At 40.4% G+C, this 16,541-nt stretch overlaps 1 protein-coding gene and 1 long non-coding RNA gene across 2 annotated transcripts in view; one reads left to right on the top strand and one right to left on the bottom strand.

Moving 5' to 3' along the window:
* PHF20L1 (PHD finger protein 20 like 1) overlaps positions 1-16,541 on the bottom strand; it is a 204,952-nt gene that overhangs the window by 30,878 nt on the left and 157,533 nt on the right. The window lies entirely within an intron of this gene.
* The window catches only part of LOC141145516 (uncharacterized), a 57,865-nt gene continuing 52,044 nt past the window's right edge, over positions 10,721-16,541 (top strand). The window contains exons 1-2 of the long non-coding RNA XR_012244571.1: positions 10,721-11,076; positions 11,184-11,253. This is a non-coding gene — a long non-coding RNA (uncharacterized lncRNA). The remainder of the gene's footprint in view (positions 11,077-11,183; positions 11,254-16,541) is intronic.

Below are 16,541 nucleotides of genomic sequence, written 5' to 3'. Positions count from 1 at the left end.
TGCAATGGGAGTTAGAGTGGGGGTGGGAGCAGATTGAAGATTAGGTAGGTTTAGCCTGGACTTCCACTTTAAATGGCAGGATCAACCGGTATTTTTGGGACTTTGAAAGGGGACTGAGATCATTATGAGTGCATCTGCACTTACAGTTTTAAGTATTGCAACACCTTTTTATTAACAAGAGGCCATAGTTCTACTTTAAAGTGGGTGTAAACCCTCACATAAAGTGGATATAAAAAGTCTACACACCCCTGTTAAAATGTCAGCTTTCAGTGATGAAAAAAAAAGAGACAAAGATAAATAATTTCAGAACTGTTTCCACCTTTAATGTGACCTATAAACTGTACAACTCAATTAAAGAACAAACTGAAATCTTTTAGGGGGGGGAGGGGGGAGTAAAACTAGAAAACGAAAATAATGTGGCTGCATAAGTGTGCACACGCTCTTATAACTGGGGATGTAGCTGTGTTCAGATTTAAGCAATCACATTCAAACTCATGGTAAATAGTCAGTACACATCTGCCATCATTTAAACTGCCTCTGATTAACCCCAAATAAAGTTCAGCTGTTCTAGTAGGTCTTGCCTGACATTTTCTTAGTCACATCCTACAGCAAAAGCCATGGTCTGCAGAGAGCTTCCAAAGCATCAGAGGGATCTCATTGTTAAAAGGTATCAGTCAGGAGATGGGTACAAAAGAATTTCCAAGGCATTAGATCTACCATGCAACACAGTGAAGACAGTCATCATCAAGCAGAGAAAATATGACACAACAGTGACATTACCAAGAACTGAAAAGATGAGAAGAAAACTGGTCAGTGAGGCTGCCAAGAAACATACAGCAACAATAAAGGAGCTGCAGAAATATCTGGCAAGTACTGGCTGTGTGGTACATGTGACAACAATCTCCCGTATTCTTCATATGTCTGGGCTATGGGGTAGAGTGGCAAGGCGGAAGTCTTTTCTTACAAAGAAAAACATCCAAGCCCGGCTAAATTTTGCAAAAACACATCTGAAGTCTCCCAAAAGCATGTGGGAAAATGTGTTATGGTCTGATGAATCCAAGGTTGAACCAAGGTTGAACCTTTTGGTCATAGCTCCAAAAGATATGTTTGGCGCAAAAATAATACTGCACCACAAGAACACCATACCTACAGTACCATGAAGAAGCATGGTGGTGGCAGCATAATGCTTTGGGGATGTTTTTCTTCAGCTGGAACAGGGGCCTTAGTCAAGGTAGAGGGTACGGTTCCAAATACCAGTCAATATTGGCATAAACCTTCAGGCTTCTGCTAGAAAGCTGATCATGAAGAGGAACTTCATCTTTCAGCATGACAACGACCCAAAGCATACATCCAAATTAACAAAGGAATGGCTTCACCAGAAGAAGAATAACGTTTATGAATGGCCCAGCCAAAGCCCAGACCTGAATCCCATTGAAAATCTGTGAGGTGATCTGAAGAGGGCTGTGCACAGGAGATGCCCTCACAATCCGACGATTAGGAGTGTTTTTGTAAAGAAGAGTGGGCAAATATTGCCAAGTCCAGATGTGCCATGCTAATAGACTCATACCAAAAAAGACTGAGTGCTGTAATAAAATCAAAAGGTGCTTCAACAAAAGTATTAGTTTAAGGGTGTGCACACTTATGCAACCATATTATTTTAGTTTTTTATTTTTACTTCCCTTTACCTAAAAGATTTCAGTTTGTTGTTCAACTGAGTTGTACAGTTTATAGGTCACATTAAAAGGTGGAAAAAGTTCTGAAATTATTTATCTTTGTCTTATTTTTTTACATCACAGAAACCTGACATTTTAACTGGGGTGTGTAGACTTGTTATATCCACTGTATACCCAGTGATGTGAACAGCCTTGGATGATACACAGATGTGAAACAAATCTCCCTACATACATTTACATGTATATCTGCTGTCTTTAGCTTTCTATATTCATTAGAAAGTGCACATCGTGCAACCAATTACCTTCAGAAGTCACATAATTAGTGAAATGATGTCCACCTGTGTGCAATCTATGTGTCACATGATCTGTCATTACATATACACACCTTTTTGAAAGGCCCCAAATCCTGCAACACCTAAAAAAGAGGCACCACTAACCAAACACTGCCATGAAGAACAAGGAACTCTTCAGACAAGTAAGGGACAATATTAAAAAAAGGTGCAAATGGCAGGACTTTGTATAAGCACACGGGAGCAGTAATAAAATGAAAAAAAATTAGCTTTTAATGAATTCAGATTATCATAAAGTTTTTATATTCAAATAATTCAATGCATTTTGCTATATATAACCATTTGTATAACTTTACAAATCATTGAAGCCAGTAAAATATACATAAATACATATTCCAACAAGGAATCAATACATGATATGAAATATAAAAAATATTTAGAACATGATTAGATTGATAAATATGCAGGTTAGAAAATCAAAAATAAAATTTAAAAAAAGGGAAAAACAATTGTATTGGAACGGCCTAAACAGATGCATCGTTGTATACACTAGGTTGTTGCTGGCTCTACGCATTTCAAGGTCTTTGTGCCTATCATCAGGAGCAAGAAACCACAGTGATAATCTAAAAATAAAAAGGGAAATAAATTAAAAAAAAAAAAAAAAGACAAGAGGGGTCCCTCCCCCTTGGACCCAACCTGCCCATACACTTACATGGTGGTCCTCACAATGATGGTGCGGCCATGAAATCCCCAGACCAAACCAGTTAGGTCCCGCTCGGGAGCTGAGGGGACATGCTGCGGTGGACAAAAGACAAGAATGAACGGCGCCCCGCATGGATGGCAATGTGGAAACAAGTGATAGGTCAATAGAAAAAATCTGGAGTGAAAAAAGGGTTGCTGTATAAATTGACAAGGGCAAGAAGTGAATAAAAGTGAGTAAGAAAAAGTGGAGGATGAAGTGATTTTTCCTCACTTTTTCTTACTCACTTTTATTCACTTCTTGCCCTTGTCAATTTATACAGCAACCCTTTTTTCACTCCAGATTTTTTCTATTGACCTATCACTTTTTTCCACATTGCCATCCATGCGGGGCGCCGTTCATTCTTGTCTTTTGTCCACCGCAGCATGTCCCCTCAGCTCCTGTGCGGGACCTTCCTGGTTTGGTCTGGGGATTTCATGGCCGCACCATCATTGTGAGGACCACCATGTAAGTGTATGGGCAGGCTGGGTCTAAGGGGGAGGGACCCCTCGTCTTTTTTTTAAAATTTATTTCCCTTTTTATTTTTAGATTATCACTGTGGTTTCTTGCTCCTGATGATAGGCACAAAGACCTTGAAACGCGTAGAGCCAACAACAACCTAGTGTACACAACGATGCATCTGTTCAGGCCTATCCAATACAATTGTTTTTCCCTTTTTTTAAATTTTATTTTTGATTTTCTAACCTGCATATTTATCAATCTAATCATGTAATCATGTTCTAAATATTTTTTATATTTCATATCATGTATTGATTCCTTGTTGGAATATGTATTTATGTATATTTTTCTGGCTTCAATGAATTGTAAAGTTATACAAATGGTTATATATAGCAAAATGCATTGAATTATTTGAATATAAAAACTTTCTGAATTCATTAAAAGCTAATTTTTTTCATTTTATTACTGCTCCCGTGTGCTTATACAAAGCCCCGCCATTTGCTCCTTTTTTTTAATATTATCTAATTGGGATGGAGGGGGGGACCTGAGCGGCCCCCATATACCTCACTCAAAGTCCCACCAATGCTCTCTCTTTATACAAGTAAGGGACAATGTTGTTGAGAAGTACAAGTCAGGATTAGGTTATAAAAAAAATCCAAATCTTTGATGATCCCTAGGAGCACCATCAAGAGACGGCTGCACACCAAAACTCACGGACCGGGCAAGGAGGGCATTAATCAGAGAGGCAGTACAGAGACCTAAGGTAACCCTGGAGGAGCTGCAGAGCTCCACAGCAGAGACTGGAGTATCTGTACAAAGGACGAAAATAAGCCATATGCTCCATAGAGTTGGGGTTTATGAAAGAGTGGCCAGAAGAAAGCCATTACTTTCAGCAAAAAACAAAATGGCACATTTTTAGTTTGCGAAAAGGCATGTGGGAGACTCCCAAAATGTATGGAGGAAGGTGCTCTTGTCTGATGAGACTAAAATTTAACTTTTTGGCAATCAAAGAAAACACTGTCTGGCGCAAACCCAACACATCACATCACCCAAGAACACCATCCCCACAGTGAAACATGGTGGTGGCAGCATCATGCTGTGGGGATGTTTTTCAGCAGTCGGGACTGGTCAGAATTGAGGGAAAGATGGATGCTAAATACAGGGATATTCCTGAGCAAAACCTGTACCACTCTGTGTGATTTGAGGCTAGGACGGAGGTTCACCTTCCAGCAGGACAATGACCCCAAACACACTGCTAAAGCAACACTTGAGTGGTTTAAGGGGAAACATGTAAATGTGTTGGAATGGCCTAGTCAAAGCCCAGACCTCAATCCAATAGAAAATCTGTGGTCAGACTTAAAGATTGCTGTTCACAAGTGCAAACCATCCAACCTGAAGGAGCTGGAGCAGTTTTGCAAGGAGGAATGGGCAAAAATCCCAGTGGTAAGATGTGGCAAGCTCATAGAGACTTATCCAAAGCGACTTGGAGCTGTGAAAGCCACAAAAGGTGGCTCTACCAAGTATTGACTTAGGGGGGGTGAATAGTTATGCACATTGACTTTTCTGTTATTTTGTCCTATTTGTTGTTTGCTTCAAAAAAAAAAAAAAAATCTTCAAAGTTGTAGGCATGTTCTGTAAATTAAATTATGCAAATCCTCAAAACAATCCATGTTAATTGCAGGTTGTGAGGCAAAAAAACACGAAAAATGCCAAGGGGGTGAATACTTTTGCAAGGCACTGTAATTCAGCAACTCACATGTACAAATAAACTGTAATTACAAATTATACAAATACATTTTTTTAAACAAAACTACGAACACCTAATTACATTCTACTGATCATTTTCAGATGTGTAAAAATATTACAAAGACTATAGTTGCCCTTTAGCAAAGAATCAAATATGTGCTGGTGCTACAAGATTCAAATAAAACCAAATATGGTAAAAACCTATTCATAAATAATCAATTCATATATCATAAAGTGCTATAAGTGTCCATTCAATTCATATCATTTTAAAGTGCTATAGTGTCCACCCAAATGAGTCCACATATTTATATCAAATGTAACGCAATCCGTTGTGCTTCAGAAAAAAGTGCCCAGTGCTGTAAACTTCAAAAAACATCTTTATATGCAGGTCACCACCTGATGTTTTTTTAACGTTTGGGGCACTGGGCACTTTTTTTCTGCCTGTGTACGGAACATTCAGCAGGTGTCGGCAGACATCAAGTCGCGGGGAGCGCGGATCAGCTCCCACACTCGCACCCGATACCCGGAAGTGCAGAATCACGTATATATACGCAATCCTGCGCAGCGCAGCCGCCATGTAGCAGTAAACGCGCTATGGGGCGGTCAGCAAGGGGTTAGGTTACAAAAAATGCAGCTCACGATCAAATAGGGATGCATTAGGTCACAGCATGGGAACCTGTATTGTTATCGAACTTAAGATTTTTATCACTAAAATTAAAGTGGAACTTTAGTCAGAAAATTAAGTCCTGCTAGAGCACTTCAGGCTGGCCCCTTCTGCAGGTATAGCTATGTAAAACATTAAAAATAAGTGCCTACACGATATAAAATCCAGTAATACTCTGTCTCACCCTGTTCTGCACATGTTCAGCACTGTGCCAAAAATAAAGAGGCCAATCTGCTGACAGCCTAAAGATTTACTGTGCTCGTGGGCTCTGGGCTTCAGCAAAATGGCAGCCTCCAGCAAGAAGAAACAGGAACAATGCTGGAGGTAATTTACACTAATTTTGGTAGTAGAGTTATTAATGTGGAATGTTATGTTTCTTGCTAACGAACATTAATTTTTATCAAACGGTTATGGGTAACATTCTGCTTTAAGAAGGGATTTTATATATCTACGGGTACCCAAACTAGCACAAAGACAGGACTGAAGCATTGTTTTCATAGAAACTCTGAGTTTATGATGGTGTCTTTATTCTGCATATTTGCCACATTTAGATTTTTAGAGGCTAAGGCCTTGTTCACAGGAGCGTACGTAAAGTGATAATAAAGGTTGTTTTTTTAAAAAAGTAAATAAATAACAAACATATCAGACTTGCATGCTCTGTGCATTGGTTTTGCACAGAAAAACCCAATCCTCTTCTTCTTGGGTCCCCCGCCGGCATTCCTGACTCCCCTCCCTTCACCAATTCTCCCAATAGCAAGCCGCTTGCTATGGGGGCACTGGTGCATGCGCTTCAGAGCCTCATTCTTTGCGCCTATAAGGCACACAGTGCTGTGGCTTGGCTCCACCCCCTGCTCTCTCCCCATTGGCTCGCTGGCTGTGATTCACAGCAGTGGGAGTCAATGGCTCTGCTGCTGTGTCTCAGCCAATGAAGAGAGAGAGAGACCTGGGATAGCTGAGTCTCACGTGCACATTGCTGAATCAAGGTGGGGCTCATGTAAGTATTCGGGGGGGGGGGGCAGCACACAGAAGGTTTTATACCTTCATGCATAGAATGAAGAAAAAGCAGAAAGAGCTACTGCTCACAATTTGACATTCACGTGGGTGCATGTCCCAAACTCATGCTGTCTGCGTTCAGGGGCACGCACCCGCACTCCCGTGGATGTCAAATTTGGAGCAGCGGCTGTATCTGTGCTGACACTGCGTTCCAATTGACATCAATAGGACTGCCTGCATTGCAAAAATGCATGGAACCCCTGTGCATCTTGTGCAGGCAAAACACGACCCACAGATGAGTATACACTTAAGTACATCCATGTGAACGAGGCCTAGCAGACTGGGGCTGCCACATAATGGTAAGCTCTAAAATGAGGCTTGGTTAAAGGACAACCAGAGCAAAAAATATTGTATTCTACTAACTTAATGAGAAGTTCACTCTAGAGCAGTGATGGAGAACCTTGGCACCCCAGATGTTTTGGAACTACATTTCCCATGATGCTCATGCACTCGGCAGTGGAGTTGAGCATCATGGGAAATGTAGTTCCAAAACATCTGGGGTGCCAAGGTTCTCCATCACTGCTCTAGAATCTCACTGTTTGATTTCTCTGGATGTCCGGCAATCATTTCTGTACAACCAGAGCATGGAACCGAAGTCAAACATGCTGATTCTGGAGTGAACTTCTTATACAGTTACTAGAAAACACTATTTTTGGGGGGTTTGGAAATTGCCGGCCATTTACCTGTGACACCATGTAACTCAATGTTGCTCACCCTCCTTCCTGTTATCTACATCTTTGAAAGCACCAGGCTTTGCAATCACAAGACGTAGTAGAGTGGCTTTTGCAGCGATACCATAAGCTGCATGATGTCGCTGGTAACCAGCAGACAGTTTCCAATGTGGATTGCCGGACAACCACAGCGTGGACTGTGCATTTATCAAGGCACATTTGTTATATGGTTGTTTATGGCTCAGAGTCATTCTGGAGGTCCTTCCACTTTAAAGATGGAACATCTATGGAAATAAAGAGTAATCATACGTCAGCCTTGGAAAATATTTAGCAGTGACTGCACGCTCATCGTTAAAGACTGCCAGCAGCTTAGACGGGCCACATTCTCAAAGAAGCTCATCAAGTGCTGTCCGTCTTGGCACTGTGACTATAGATAATTGTGCTCACATGCTGCTAGCATAATGCTTTATAAAAGAAATACTGCAGATTTGTCTAAGCTTTCCTCCTCTACCCTTCCTAATCCAGACTACAACAGTGACAGAAGGGCTCTTCTCAGTTTCATATCATCATCTGCAATAAAGTCATTGGATAGGATTGCCTCTAGGAGCAGATTCATTAAGACAATGGACAGGAGACATTATATTGGTAAAAAAAAAAAAAAAAAACATTGAAAGACAAAATAGAACTGCTGGTGACTAGGGCTGACTGCGTCTTATATCATTGCTAGGAAACAGACACCACTCTTGCTATTAGAGAACTTGAAATCCCAGCATGCCCTGCATCGCCTGACACTGAAAGGCCTTAAAGGCACGGCAACCTCAACATGTCTTTTGCCTAACAGGTAAATGGAATTTACTTTCCCCCCCAATGTGCTTTCTAAACACACTCGGAGTTCACGGCAATGTCTTTACTCTCGATAATTACCACAATTTGATTTTTAAGCTTAACACAGAGACGGAAACATATCAGTGCTAAAGAAAAAAAAAAAAAAAAAGAAGGACTATAGGGAAAAATATTGTATTCTGGTAACTGCATAGGATTAATACCTGTAATAATAGTATTCAGTCAATGATAGTATTTTAAATCATGTGCCTTTCTTTATATTTATCTCCACGTTTCCATGCAGAAAAAGTAGAGGTATGGGACACTGAGCACCGCTGGGGTTCTTACAACAGTCAGCTTTTATTGATAAGGTTTTATTTTTTCCAAAAGATAAAAAAAAACACAGAAAAATTCTTTAAAAAGTATTAAATGGCACTAAGTTTTTATGTAGATTTTTTTTGCTTACTTTAAGAGCTTGTTTACACTAGAAGCAAGGACTGCTGCATTTGGCAGTCGGTGAGGAGCCGACCACCAACCACACCATAACCACGTGCAGTGCAGGGCGGTAGCATCGTGGTCCCATTCACTTAAATGGGGGTACAACTCCTGCCGCTGTACACGTGGCTTTATCCCCCCCCCCCCCCCCCAAACACTTGTGTAAAACAGTCCTAAGTCTATTTAAAACGACATGTTCATCTAGGACTACTCTGTGCCAAAGGGTGACGTTGCTGCTGTGCAATATCACTGCAGAACCAACAGCATTGTCACTTGTTACAGAAAGTAGACAAATAAGAAATTTAATCATTATCAATAGTTTTACCATAAAGGGAATCTTTCAGTTCCACAAGCAAACAAACATGGTGCTAATCCACCCCATCAAGTGTTTAGGTGATACTCCTCTCCACAAAACATGCAGCTTAAAGCCGGCCACAGACGGTTTGAATCTCCGCTGGTTCAGCAGGGACCGTCCGTGATTCGAACCATGTATGGGCAAAATGCTTGTTGGATGGATCGATCAACTTGGGTACAACCAGCCTGTCGGATTTTTCATGTGATTATTGCCAGTGGCTATAGCTGCTAGCAATAATCACTGTGCGCTCTCCCGACTGGGACTCCCCCCTCTGTCTATCCCCAGCTACCCTTAAAGCGCTTGTTACCCCAACATTTTATATTCCCGATATGCACCTGCTGTACCATGTACTTGTATGAGAAAGTATTCCTGTTCTCTTTATATTGCTTCTTTTATGTGAAATCCCTGGTGTCCCTGACAGTCCCTCTGCTTTCCTATTAAAAACCAACCACACTAAACAGGAGAGCACACTGTGGTCAGTTCTCTAGCTATGCTGGGAACTCAGTGTGCTCTCCTACAATGATCAGACTTGTCCTGACATGCTCGGACATACCATAAAATGGTATTTATAATTTTTTTTTTATATCTATACACAAATGTTTTGCTTTTCATTTCTATTTTAAACTGAATGAGTTGTTTTACAAGGTGATCATTTACAATTACGTTAATTAATGAGCTCCCTAAATTTCTTAATTTTTATTTGTTTTATATGAATGTAGTTGTATTATAGTATTTTTTTGTTTTTTGTTTTTTTTACATCTGCCTGAAGTTTAGTCTTAATAGATCGTTTTTGCAAATACTGCGAGTCTCCTGATATATGGTGAAGTATAATAACTCACCCCAGGAATTTGAATTACTTGTAGTGTTCCTGCACTGAATAGTGATGTCACCCTCTGGCCCTGGAACATAAAAGGAGTATGGGCAAAACAAGGTTAGCTGAAAAAACTAGAAAACTATTTCAACAGGCAAATACATTTAAAAATGTTCTTCACCTGTATATAAAGAAGTCTTCCTAGAGATACATTAACATCCAAAAGCTCAACTCTGATCTGCGTTAGCGGACGCTATGGTCAGCCTTGTACTCTGAACCCATGCATATACATAAAGCCTCTAGTAAAGTTACCGACATTTAAACTTTGTGATCATTACAGTCCATACTGATCGCTAACTTGTGCATAGCTTACCCACCCTGCAGAAACCCTCCTACAACCCTCCTCTCTAGGATGGCTTTTAGTTTTAGTCGTATTTTAGTCATCTCAATTGTTTTAGTTTTAGTCGTATTTTAGTCGACTAAAATAGTATTCATTTAGTTGACTAAAATGTTTTAGTCATTTTAGTCGACTAAAATGTTTTAGTCGACTAAATTAACACTGCACGTCACAAGGCAGAACGGGGAAATGCACTTCCCCGTTCTGCTGCTCCATGACACGATTGCGGTCATGGTCACGCTGTAGGCGCTCTTGCCCGCTAGCCCCACCAATTAAAGGGGACTTACCAGTATGCCCGTTTGCCCACCCTTGCCATTGTGCCGACTTGTATCGGCGTGCAGCGGTCGGCAAGTGGTTAAATTCTTATTGTTCATGCTTTTATTTCCAAATTTTGGTTCGCTACAAATATACTCTGCAGTGCTTGACGCAGATGTCTGGATACATTTACAGAGTATGTATTTTCCTAAACCTTCAAACTAATAACCATTTTTTTTTTTTTTTTTAACAAAAAAGTGACAGCACATCCGTCTCTAGAGATAAATCGTCGCTGCACAGAGCTAGTCATCAAACTTGCAGGTCTGTGAGGTGATGTGACCTTGTAACACCACTAGATGTGATAGAACATTTAGAAGACGATTCAGAGATACAGAATATTCCTCTCCTGTTCAGATCACAGCAGCCATTCACTTCAAAAACTTACCATGGTTCTAGAGGACCAGACAGTGATTACAGAGCGAGCAGAAAACGACTGAGGTGGTGACGCATGCAAGCTGCTAGGCCTGTTCTCGTTAAATAATTGATGACGGATACGAGCACTACAGCAGTGGAGTCTGCCTAACGTAGGATCGTCAGCTAAAAATCAGACTTGCAGGAGAACATGTGGCGGCTTCGAAACAAAGAAGTGAGTATTCCTATATGGACATTTGTCAACGCATTACATGTTAGGTGCAGAGCTGAGACTGCTGATATCAGACGTTCATTAATGTTTGTTAATTGTCTTTGGTGCAGGTCATGCAATAAAGGTTTTACGCAAATGTGTTAACATTCTGAACTGTAGCGAACAGCAAATCCTTTCCAGGTAAGAAACCATTGCATTCTCTACGCTTATATTATTACATATTATTGGGGAAACAATATTGCTTGTTGTGAGCTGTGTGTTAGATATAGCACTAATACATTCAACCAGTGAGACCTTCTGCCTGTGTACCAAGCCAAACAGCTATTGAAAGGGACCCTGTCATTCAAATGTGAAAAAAACAATGTCAGTGTAGTTTCTTTCTTATATGTGCTTATCTATTTAAATAAAATGAGTGTCATACCGGCAAAAAATGAATAAACAGATAAAATAGATACATATACACACACACTACTGTACAAATGTTTTAGGCAGATGTGAGAAAATGCTGTAAATTAGGAATGCTTTCAGAAATAGAAGTGTTAATAGTTTATTTTTTATCAATTAACAAAATGGAAAAGAAAATGAACAGAAGAGAAATCCAAATCAAGTGAATATTCAGTGTGACTACCCTTGGCCTTTAAACCATCATCAATTCTTCTAGGTATACTTTACACAGGTTTTGAGGGAACTCGGCAGGTAGGTTGTTCCAAACATCTTGGAGAACTAACCACAGATCTTCTGTGGCCGTCGGCTGCCTCAAATCTTTCTGTCTCTTTATGTAATTCCAAACAGACTCGATGGTGAGATCAGGACTCTCTGGGGGCCAAACCTTCACTTCCAGGATTCCTTATTCTTCTTTACACTGAAGATAGTTCTTAATGTCATTGGCTGTATGTTTGGGGTAATTGTTCTGCTGCAGAATAGATTTGGAGCCAATCACACGCCTCCCTGATGGTATGGCATTATGGATCTGTATTTCTCAGCATTGAGGACACTGATCCTGACCAAATCTCCAACTCCATTTGCAGAAATGCAGCCCCAAACTTGCAAGGGACCTCCACCATGCTTCACTGTTGCCTGCAGACAATCATTATTGCTTGTCAAGCCCTTCCAGCCCTTCTCCAACAAACTGCCTCCAGCTACAGCCAAATATTTCACATTTTGACTCATTAAACCAGAGCATCTACTGCCATTTTTCTGCACCCCAGTTCCTATGTTTTCATGCATAGTTGAGCCACTTAGCCTTGTTTCCACATCGGAGGTATGGCTTTTTGGCCACAATTCTTCCATAAAGACCATTTCTGGCCAGACTTCTCTGGACAGTAGATGGGTGTACCTGTGTCCCACTGGTTTCTGTCAGTTCTGTGCTGATGGCACTGCTGGACAACCCCCAATGTCAAAGGGAAGTATGAGGCGTCCTTCATCTGCTGCATGGTTTCCTTGACTGACTACTGCGTCTACAGTCTTCAATGTTGCCCATTTCTTTGTGCTTCTTCCAAAGAGCTTGAAAAGAACATTTTGAAACCTCAGTCTGCTTTGAAATCTTTGCCTGGGAGAGACCTTGCTCATACAGTATAACTACCTTGTGTCTTGTTGCTGTGCTCAGTCTTGTCATGGTGTATGACCTGTGATGTAAAATGGTCTTCCACAACCTCACCTTAGTAGCAGAGTTTGGCTGTTGCTCACCCAGTTTTAAGCCTTCTACACAGCTGTTTCTGTTAATGACCATGTTTCAACCTACATATGAAACTGATGAACATTAGCACCCGCTTGGTATAATTGCTTAATCATACACCTGACTCTAGTCCTACAGAATCCCTGACTTTGTGCAAGTCTACAAAGCGTACAAGTGTAAAAACTGATGCTGGTTTGAAGCCAAAGGGTAGTCACACCAAATATTTATTTGAGTTCGATTTTTTTTCTGTTTGCTTACTTTGCAAATTGCTAAAAAAATATTTTTGAAAGCATTTTTTACTTTACAGCATTTCTTCACACTGGCCTAAAACTTTTGCACAGCACTGTATGTATATGTGTGTGTGTATATATATATATATATATATATATATATATATATATATATATATATAAATTCTATTTTGTATTTATTTCAGCGTGTTCCTTGTTAGCACATGAGCACAACGGATTGGATTCTTCCACAACTTCTCCCTCTCCCAGTCTTTGCTGTGCTGTACAGGGAACTGATCGAGGCCGATACCAGAAGAACATTTGGTATATTGTTTGCGTTTAAAAATAAACAGCTAATAATATACAACATTAAAAAGTAGAGAGCTGCATTCATTTGTGCATTTTATATCTGCCTGGAGTTCAGCTCTAAATAAAAACGGTTAACTTATTTTAAGTGGGACTCCAGGCAAAACAGTTTTTATAGGGTGGGGAAAGTTTATCAGGTTTTATCTAAGTGCCCCACCATAAACAACCCCTCCCCACAAACACACACACTTACTTCAAAGAAAAACGTTAGCTTTATCGCTTAAATTAAAAATAGATGTTTACGTATTAGAAATGGCTAGGTTCTCTACCCGCAATTGGACACACTCAACCTAGGGCCAATAAGATGACCCTGCAAGTTTACTTATTAACTTTGCAATATTCATTTGTAATCTTGCATGTTGGGTCTTGGTAAACTGAAAGTGAACCTTTCGGCAATAACAGATCCCTTAACTGGCTGCAAGATCAACAAGCACATGGCGGTGCTTCCACCTACCTTTTAAATATTGGGACCACTCCTATACAAATGTCAACATTTCCTGCAGTGTCCATGGCTGGTCCAACCTCTTTTGCAACTTCCTACATGTGCAAAATTATGATGGGTGGCCAATAGGAAGGTGCTGAAGTTGCAATGACCAGGCCAGGCTCATGCTTGCAGGTGTCTTTCCCAACACTTGGTAAACTAGGTAAAGTGCATACACAATGAGTATGAATCATGGACACTGCAAGAGTTGGCACCTGAAGCACGTGTATTGTTTCTACACCAGGGATCAAAGTTATCAATATCTAAACATATTAATATTAGGTAGTTTTCTATCCAGCCATCAGCTGGTACTATACTTACTTTTTCATACTATTTCTTTTCCGCTGTGCTGAAAGAAGCCATTTATTTAAACAACTCAATGGGGATGATTTACTAAAACTGGAGAGTGCAAAATTTAAAGCACAACTCTAGCCCATTTTTTTTCTATTTTGATAGAGCGGAGAGGGGTTAGAGACCCTTTCAAGTTTTTATGGTCGCAGGGCCTACAGGGGAGAATTCTCCTCATAGAAAATTATGGGAAATCTCTCTAACAAGCACAAAGCGTAACAGCTAAAAACATTTCTTATTAGTAGAGTGGGGAATAACAACATTTTCACAACTGCTACTGCCTTATTGTGGCACCTTCATTCCTTGCAGGCTTGTTACAAGGACATAAAAATTTTCCCCACTGGTGTCAAAGAAAGAAATGAAATCCTAACAGAAATTTTATCTCATCCTCACGCTATCCAAAAAAAAAAAAAAAGCGATTCATCATATCAAGAACTCTTCCTACAAACAGTGGATTAGTAAAGTAAAAAACAGAGAAGGCAACTAGGTTGTGGACCATATCACCTTCTTCGCATTCCCCAGGAATCTTCTCAGAAGGATGGTGACATCACTCCCAGCAATGCGGAAGATGGGGTTAAGGCAAGTATACATTTTCCTTTTTTATTTTATATATTATATATGTTACATCTGCTAACAGTAGGTGAGGTGTAAGGCAGGAGGGGGCCTGGGCAATTTAGGGAGACCTTGAATTTTACTAGTTTAGTTATATTGGTATACAGCAAATACATCTGCACATCTGCATTTATACCATAAAACCAACATTCCATGTTCTTATAAATGAAAAGAAAAAAAGGTAATACTCTAATGAGCAGGGCCCTCCGATTCCTCCTGTAATAAATTGTATTGTAACTGTACTATTTGTCCTAACGTTGTAAAGTGCTGCGCAAACTGTTGGTGTTTAAACTGTTTAGTTTATCTAGCTAGAAAAAAAAATGTTTAAGTTTTGGATTGGGAGGGGAAGAAATTGAACATGTGAGGTTTTACTGCTATCCAGGCTCTGTTACAGATTTTATCTCACTTTTTGTTCTAGGGATAACATTTTACCACACAAGAAGCAAGGGGCAATCTTCATACAAACAGACAATTACAACCTGACAAGCTGGTAAGTACAAACCTCCCATTGTCTTTCTAATTGACTTATGGGAGGTCCAAAAATCTCTAGCCTCTAGCTCTAGGTGGAAAGATCTAGCCTTTCACTAAGCTAAGTATACCTTCCATGTGCGATAGTATACCTTGTGGGAAGTAGAATTCCTAGCTTTATGCATTGTGAGGATCACTGACTGAGAGATCCCGATACACCTCAGGAACTGGGCTACAACAGCCATGGCGTTAAAGCTAGTGACTGAAGTAGAGGAGTAAATTTGCACTTGAGACAGAAGATCTTGACAAGGTTTGATTACCACGACCGCCTAGGCTAGCCTGAAGGATCACCAGAATGCTATCCCTCTCAATCCTGCGGAGCAGACGGGGAAGGAGTTTCAGTGAAGCATAGATCAGCCTGCACTGATCATACAGAGTCACCAGAGGATCCCTGTATCTGGAGGCAAATCTGTCCAGTTTGCAGCCTTATAATATCACAAATGGATTGTTGACTGTATATGATAAAATCTTTGATGTCATAATGTTGCTGCGATATGGTTTATTTTAATGTTTGTAATTTCTGTAACTGAGTGGAAGCCTAGAACTCTTAAGTAATTTTGAATAAATATTAAGTTTTAAACAAAAAAAGTTATTGTTGCGCCTTAAAAATCCCAATTTTGATATACTGATGTTGGAATACTGTCTAGTTTGCAGTTGAACCTCGAGGCAAGGAGGTCCGCAAACAGCCTTCCCTACCTGTGACACAGGTCCAGGGACACCTCCAGGTAGAAAGACCATTCCCCTTGATCTATAAGCTCCCAGCTGATGTAATGGGTCTGGCAATTTTACAGTTTTGGGATAAAAGCAGTGTAGTTCTGCCTTTGACAAGATCCTGCTACCTCTCTTGCCACAGCAAGACTTTTTGTTGCTTTTCTGATTGATCCATGTCAATGCCATGACATTGTCTGACTGAATCCTGACCAGACCTTCCAGTCGGGGTGCCTAACTTTGTAGAGACAACCAAATCACAGGGACCTCCAGGATATTGATCGGGGGACAAGATTCCTTCAGAGTTTAAGTCCCCAACAACGACAAGGTGTCTAGTACTTCTAAAACCAGAAGACTGGCATCCATTTATGAGAAAATTCCATGAGACAGGAAGGAAGGACTTCTTGAGCTCTAGAGCAGGATTCCTGAGTCACCAAGCCAAGGACAGCATGGTCCTTGATGCCAAACTAAATCAGTCTGTCCATAGTCTGGACTGATTTGTTCCATGATAACGGCCTTG

This window comes from Aquarana catesbeiana, linkage group LG05, assembly GCF_042186555.1.
Source record: "Aquarana catesbeiana isolate 2022-GZ linkage group LG05, ASM4218655v1, whole genome shotgun sequence".
In the NCBI taxonomy this organism is placed as follows: Eukaryota; Metazoa; Chordata; class Amphibia; order Anura; family Ranidae; genus Aquarana; species Aquarana catesbeiana.
This window is presented reverse-complemented; position numbering and strand designations above follow the sequence as displayed.